We start from the raw sequence: 8193 nt of genomic DNA, 5'->3' as shown, positions 1-8193 counted from the left end.
ATAATGGAAGCTTCAGGTGGGGAAGAGATTTATTGCAGGCCTCGAAGGACAGTGGAATTTATCTGGAAGAGAACAGGGGGAAAATTCTGGGCTCAAGGCCTAGAGATCACAGGCTTATTTCATATGTTCTAGTTTATTAGGGGACCATGGTAGGGTGAGCAAGCTGTGATCAGCTGGAGCCAAGAGAGGGCCAGGCACAAAGAAGAACAATGGAGAGGTGGCTTTCATGGGCTTATATTCAGGAACTAGGGAGGAGTTGGCTCTATTCTACTACTCAATTCTCCTTACTGAATTCTTAATGGGAATAGAATTGAATAGAAGCAAATTGGGAAATTAATTAGATCTCTGAGTACCTAGTAACCCTCAGCAGAGGTCTAGGATGAATGCTGACAAGATCAAAGACTAACTTGATTTTAAAATTATACAACAGTGCTCGACTCTTAATCTCTCTGACAAGCTCAGTTCTGTACATAGGCAAAGAATAGCTTGCTCAGGCATGCATATGAAAATATGATATGGATATTCCTCCTGGATTACATTCCTAGCTGTGTGGAGACGTTAAAGGTACAGAAACACAGGTACCTTTAACAAAGTGATCTGACACCAAAGAAAATGTGACATGAACAGTGGTCCAGAAATTTGAGTAATCACAAAGGGTGTTGTGGAAGGGATGGTAGAGGTTTTCATAGCATCTGGAGGGGTTGGAAGCTTCCTGCCTCTATAGACAACAGTGCACAGGAATCCAGAAGCAGATCCAAGAAACACAGCTTATAACAAAGTCTGTAGCTAATAAGGTTAGCAGGGTTTATGAGGCAGAAAATGGTAACTGGTAACAGGGCCAAAAAGTTAGTGGGAAATAAAGATCAGGAAAGATGGGAGAAGGAACTCCAGTTCCAGAGGATTCAACTCCCGTTCTGCTTTCTTAGTGCTCTCTTGAGATCTCATCCTTGGTAAATCTCAGACAATGACACTTGTATGCAGCAGATCTGGTAGTAACCGGAGTGGGAGTTTGGGAGGAGATGTATCTGCAGCTGTTGGAAGTAGAGTGGGAAGAGGATCTTCAGGTTTTCCTGCTCCCAACTCTTATTAGTAGCAAGAGTGCTTTGCCATTTTATGTGCTATTGTTTATTTGACAGGCATGGTAGCACATGATTGTAATCAAGCCTGGACTGCCACAACCAACAGACTAAATAGATTATGCCTTTTAAAGAAGGGGTTTCCCAGAAGTTTGGAATCCCAAGATCCAATTCACAGACCACATGAAGCTTAAGAAGAAAGAAGACTACAGTGTGGATACTTCCATCCTTCTTAGAAGGGGGATCAAAATACCCATTGGAGGAATTACAGAGACAAAGTTTGGGGCAGAAACTGAAGGAAAGGTCATACAGTGACTGTCCCACCTGGGGATCCATCCCATATACAGTTACCAAACCCAGGCACTATTGTGGATGCCAACAAGTGCTTACTGACAGGAGCCTGATATAGCTGTCTCCTGAGAGGCTCTGCCAGTGCCTGGCAAATAGAGAAGTGGATGCTTATAGCTACCCATTGGACAAAGCAGAGTCTCCAATGGAGGAGCTATAGAAAGGACCCAAGGAGCTGAAAGGGTTTGTAGCCCCATAGGAGGAAAAAACAATACGAACCAACCAGTACCCCAGAGCTCTCAGGGACTTAAACTACCAACCAAAGGGTACACATGGAGGGACCCATATCTCCAGTGGCATATGTAGCAGAGGATGACCTTGTGGGACATCAATGAGAGGAGAAACCCTTGGTCTTGTGAAGGCTTGATGCCCCAGTGTAGGGGAATGTCAGGATAGGGAAGCGGGAGTGGGTGGGTTAGTGAGTAGGGGAGGGGGGATGGGAAGAGGGGGGTTTCAGAGGGGAAATAAGGAAAGGGGAAATTTTTGCAATGTAAATAAAGAAAACATCTAATAAAAAAAGAAGGGTTTTGATGATTTGAACTGTTGGAAAACTATTTATTTTTGTGTGTATGTATGTGTGTGTGCTCCAGTGAGTTCACACACATCGAATGTGCGCATTGCCTGTATGGGCAGAAGGGAGTTTTGAAACACCTGTAACTGGAGTGGCAGATGTTTCTGAGCTGCCACCTGGGTGCTGAGGACTGCGCCTGGGTCCTCTGGAAGAGCAGCAAGTGCTCTTAACTACTGAGCCAACTTTCCAGCCCTTTGAAAACTCTTTGTATGGAACAAAAAACATTGAAACCAGCAAACAAGATGTTTAATTTCAAGTCTAGCTATATGAACTTCAATGGTAGTATTTGTGCAATTTTAATGTGATTACTAGTCACAATTTGTTAAATTAGATGTTCTGTATGTATTTTTATACGTATATCTATCTTATAAGATACTGCTGAGTTTCTCACATTAGGCATAGATAGTAGGCTGATTTCACTCAAAATCACTGTACAGCTGAAGATGATTTTGAACCTCTGATTTTCTTGCCTCCGTATCACAAGTGCTGGCATTACAGGAATGGGCATTGGTGTCCAGATTATGTTCTATGGGGATCAAATGCAAGGTTTCCTAAGTGCGAGGAAAGCATGCTATGTTACAGCCTTCACCTCTCAAAATCATGTGGAGAATTATTCTAAACCAATAAAAAAACCTTCTAGAAAACAATGAATTTTCTCTAAGCATTTGATTGGTTTTAGAAGATCTAAAAGAGATGGCCTTAGGTGACCCCTGTGAACAGAATAATAAGCATTCCCTTTTATTAAGCATGTGGTGTGTGCCAGGTGTTATCTTGCTGAATCCTTAAGTGGGGGCATAATTACTCTAATTTTATGGTGGAGGGAACTTAACCTTTAGATTGTTAAACCTTTTATGCAAATGTTTCTGGTTCTACATGCAAGGGTGAACACTGGCAACATTTGATGGTTGGAATAGTCTTAGAATTTTGGAGCTGCAGCTTAGAATTACCTTGAAACTCTTCCCTTCCTGAGATGCCAAGTGGAGAATGAATGGACCACTGCTTATTAGAAAAGTGAGTCTCAGAAGGCTCGGGCAGGTAAGAATAGTTTCAGCACCCCTCTACCCCAGGAATAGAGGACAATTTTGGGCCAGTGCTGGAGGTTGGTCACTCCATGGAGCCCTGGTGTGAATTTCCAGCTCTTCCAGTACCTCTGGCTCCAACATTTATCTGGCAAGAATCTTGTTTTCCTTCCAGCAGAGCTGGGCTGGAGCTTTGTGATAGTGTTTGACTTCAGCAAGTTTCCACATGAGCCTCTGTTCTAGTGTTGGAACAAAGCGATGATGGGGGAGGCCCAGCTTGGAAGGAGTCAGGCAGAGACTGATGATGCCTTGTGTCTTGTTAAACACCATTCCCCTCCGGGTGTGTACTTTTCTCCAACAGTCAAACTCTCAACACAAGTCTGGGCTTCCCTCTCCCCGCTAATGCAAATATTGTCAATAGAGGGAAAGAAAAAAAAAGTTGATAGTCTCGATCTGAGAACCTCTGCTTTTAGGTGGAGGATCGAGAGCCCTTCACTTTGCCAAACATTATTTGTATTTTGTAGAGCAAACACTGGAGTTTAAGTTACATCCCACATTCAATATTTGGCAAAGGTGATTTCTCCCACTTGATATACTTGTTAATTGCTTTGAGATGAAGTGAGAGACACAATCAAAGTATCTTAAGTATTTTAAAGTATCTCACCTCTTTTTTTTTAACTAGTAAAGAGGCAGGTCTATGGAAGTAAGGGGGTTGCTTTGGATTCACATAACTTGCATTGTAGTGATTCAACGGTATTGATTGCAATTCTGTTTTTGTTCACGTTAATATCCAACAAACTGAGCTGTTTGTTTTGGATCAGCTTGCAAATATAACTCAAGAACTGATCCACTACTAACAAATAGCGTCACTAAATATTTGGACACAGTATACTAGTGTCTGTCACAATGAGATGGATGGTGTAAACTCTGCAGTGTCCTGGCTTTGCATCTCAGCTGCACCACCTCTTTACAAAATGGGTATCCTAACGAGACTGTCCAGGGCCTCTGGTTAGTAAATCCTGAATGTATATCAGACAACATTACTGTTACCTGGAGACCCCAAGGAATGTCAGGCTTGGTTCTACGACTAACTAGCTCCTCCTGTCTTGTGCCCCAGTTTACTCATCTGTGAGAAAACGTTCTTACAGTTTTGCCATTCAAAGTAACATGAGGTTATTCAGGTGCTGTGCACGGGAGGTGCTCACTTAACCTTTCATAAAGGGTGAGTATTCATTGAGTGTCAACCGTGCCTGCCAAGTTTATTGTTTTCAAGGAGTTTACAGCATGTGTGGGAGACAGAAAATTAGACAAGCAGTTACAGTAAAAGTTAAATTGTTACGAGAGTTGGGTACAGGGCACTGTGTGAGCACAAAGCTGGGGTGATTCACATGGTGTTTAGAGTGTGAAGGTTAAAAAACACTTCTCAGCAGTGATGATTAAGCTAAAACCCAGAGGATGGGTAAGCATTAACCAGGCAAAAAAGAGGGAGAAAAGTGATCTACGAAGGGAAAATAGAGACGTGAAAGTTCAGAGCCAGATAATAAAGCGGTTCTGCTCTATTTATTCCACTTAGATGTAAATTCTCCTGAAAGGCTTTTTATTTTTGATTTAGCAGTAATGAAACTGTACATCTTCACACTGCATGATGTGTGAGCATTGAAGAAGAAGCAGCTGTGAAAATCGCTCACAGAACGGGAAAACATTGGGGTTGGCTTATGGAGCCTGACTTGTAAGCATGTGGAATTAGCTTGCTTTCCAGTCTCACTTGGGTGATGCTAAATGCCCTCACCTATGCTCTGCACAAAGACTAACGCAGCTTGGATTTTATTCCTAGAATAGGTGTCAACCTATTCTGGTAGTTAGGAAGATGTTCCCTGGTCTGTCTATATATTCAAAGTCAAAACAACAAGATGAAATCATTGCCTGTCCCACAGTGGTTGTCAGGTGAGTTGCAATCTCAGAATTATCCTGATGTCCAAAACAAAATGTGCGCCATCCACTCATGTTGGCACAGACCTGTAATTCTAACACTAGGTAGAGGTTGAGGCAGGAGGATTGCTGTGAGTCTGACGCCAGTATTAGTTACAAAATGAGATTCTGTTTCTGAAAGCAAAACAAAGCAAAGCAAAACAAACAAAATGTGCATCTTGAGTAATGATAAAACACAGCTAAGGGGTGGTTTGTGTGTGTGTGTGTGTTGCAAAGGGAAGGGGTGTGTGAACAAGTCACTGTCCATTGTCAGATCAAACATCTTAAGACTATTTTTCTTTACCTTTATTTAAGGTGTTCATTAAGCTAGAAGCCAGACAGATGAAGGTTAGCTTTTGCCCCTAGGGATAACCTTCCATAGTAAGGATGGAAGAGATTGAATGGGAATTAGATGAAGTTTAGGGGTTCAAGAAAGAGATAGGCTAGAGAGGACTCATACTTTGCAGATAGATTTTTCCATAAAGATTGCAATCCTGGGCAGCTAGCTCTGCCCTGGTTTCTGGGAGAACATGATGCCCCAGGGAGATGATTGAACACAGACAAGCTTTTCACCTTGGATAAATATTTCATATAACCGAAACTCAACTGAATTGTCTTTCTGATGATGATAGCTTTCAACCTTATACAAATGTGCATATCTTCTTACATTGAAGGCTGTTAAATATAATGTTTCTTTAAACTGCAGTCTATGTTAATATTGTCAGACTTAATCAAAAGAACTGGGTAGTGAGGTTATGAATTTCATAAGGTTATTATTTTAAGGAATGGCTTAAAATCTGCACTTGTAGTTTAAAAAGATAAAACTTAGTGTAGATTTCCCACTCTCTGCTTTTCAAAGGATGTTTATCTTTCTGATTCCATTGTCTTCTCATAGCAGCCTGTGCATCATGGCAGCCCTCTTCCCGTGAAGGAAATGCTGAGATGAATGAAGAGTACAAGTACAAGAGATTTATCGAGGGAAATGCCAGCTAAAGATAAAGAGCACACACCACACACACACACACACACACACACACACACACACACACACACACACACACACACAGAGACACTTCATCATTTCTTTGAGAATTTATTATATAAATGATATATATATAATATATAAACGATATATATTATTTCTTTGATAATTTTATCCATGTATTTTGATCATATTCACCTCAAACTTCTCCTCCTAATTGCTCTCAGATCTACTCCCAACTTAGTGTACCTTTTTTTTTTTAATTTAAAATATCCCCTAGACTCTAATTTGTGCTGTTCATGTAATCCTGTGAGTGGGGCCATCATGTACTGAAGAACGGTAAACTGTCAGGGGATACCCCTTTAAAGGTAACTAATTTTCTTCCTCTAGAAGCCATCCATTGTATGTAGCTAAGAGGAAGATATATTAAAAAAAATGTCGGGGGCTGGTGAGATGGCTCAGTGGGTAAGAGCACCCGACTGCTCTTCCGAAGGTCCGAAGTTCAAATCCCAGCAACCACATGGTGGCTCACAACCACCCGTAATGAGATCTGATGCCCTCTTCTGGAGTGTCTGAAGACAGCTATAGTGTACGTACATATAATAAATAAAATCTAAAAAAAAAAAATGTCATCAGCAGAGGGGTGGTGGTGGCGCACACCTTTAATCTAAGCATTTGGAAAACAGAGGCAGGCAAATCTCTCTGAGTTAGCTGCCAGCCTGGTCTATAGAGTGAGTTCCAGGACAGCCATGGCTGCACAGAGAAACAGAGAAACCCTGTCCCAACCCCCCCACACCCCCCAGCGCCAAACTCCCTTCTCCCCCACAAAAAAAAACAAGGAAAACACCCCCAACATTTCTACTGACCAGAGAAAGGCAACTAAAGTCATAATAAAAAAAACTACTTTACATGCTCGCTTCAGCAGCACATATACTAAAATTGGAACGATACAGAGAAGATTAGCATGGCCCCTGCGCAAGGATGACACTCAAATTAATGAAGCATTCCATATATATATTTTTAAATCTACCTCACACCTTTTAGGTTGATCTCTGACTAAAAGATGAGATTTGGGTTGAAGTGATAGCTCAGTCAGAAAGCATGAGGCCCCAAGTTCAATCCTCAGACCCTGCAGAAGAAGCCGGGTGAGATGACTCACAGTTGCAGTTGTGTAATCCCAGCACCTGGGAAATAGTGACCTGGGAAGAGCTGTGGGGCCTGCCAGCTAGCCAGCCCTATCAGTGGGCTTCAGTTGACCTTTGACCTCCACAGGCACGTGTACATGTGTTCACAAACAAAGGGAAGGATCTGGAGAAAAGGAAAGGCATGCACTACTTTTGTTGACTTATATATAGGTTCAATCCTTTTTGGAAACCAGTGTGAAGATTCCTCAAAACCCTTAGAATTACTACATGGTCCATTGTTCTCACCAAAAGAATTGAAGCTGGTGTGTTGAAGGGATTTCTGCACTATTCACAATAGTCAAGGTTGGAAAACAACGTAAGTGTCCATGAAGAGACGATTAATGTGCTGGCTAGGATTTATTTATTTATTTATTTATTTAGTCATTCTGACACAAACTAGAGTCATTTGGGAAGAAGAAATCTTTTTTTTTTTTTGCTTACCTGGGCATTTATTACAAGAAAAGAAACCTTTTATACACATGAATATTCATAGTACTGTTATGCATAGTAGTCAGAATGCTGGAATGTTTGCCAAATGCTACCAAAGACATGAATGGGTACGTTGATTACAGTACTTCCTCACCACAGGCTACTACTCAGCAAGGAGGATGAAATGAATGATAACATACACCAGCTTTGGTGACCCAAATGCAATTACACCAAGGGAAAGAAGCCAGTCCAAAGGGTACCAACAGTACCATTCCACTGATGAAACTGTTGAAAAGAATTTAGGGATGAAGGAGAAAGAATGGGGTGTATCAAAATTTAGGCATCATCAGAGAATCCTGAGCTGGTGATGCAGGGAACATTGGTAGTGACAGCTCAGCAAGGCTTGCATATTTATAGCCTGGACACACACGCACGCACACACACACGCACTCACACACATACCTCACATATACATACTCACACACTCAAGTGCATGTAGAACTCACATGAGAGATGGCTCAGTAGAAAAAGGTGCTCACCACCAACCCTGACTACCTCAGTTTGATTCCCAGGACCCATGTGGTGGGGAAGAAGAAATCTTAACTGAATGTTTGCT

General features: G+C 41.7%; 1 non-coding gene across 1 annotated transcript; it reads left to right on the top strand.

Annotated features, from left to right (window-relative positions):
• The first annotated feature begins 6873 nt into the window (after positions 1-6873).
• Positions 6874-6980, top strand: LOC115030573 (U6 spliceosomal RNA). Its single transcript, XR_003836145.1, has one exon. It is a non-coding gene; the product is annotated as a U6 spliceosomal RNA (small nuclear RNA).
• The last annotated feature ends 1213 nt before the right edge of the window (positions 6981-8193 follow it).

Source organism: Mus caroli, unplaced genomic scaffold (genome assembly GCF_978045245.1).
Source record: "Mus caroli unplaced genomic scaffold, Mus_caroli_1 scaffold_2, whole genome shotgun sequence".
Taxonomy (NCBI): Eukaryota; Metazoa; Chordata; class Mammalia; order Rodentia; family Muridae; genus Mus; species Mus caroli.
This window is presented reverse-complemented; position numbering and strand designations above follow the sequence as displayed.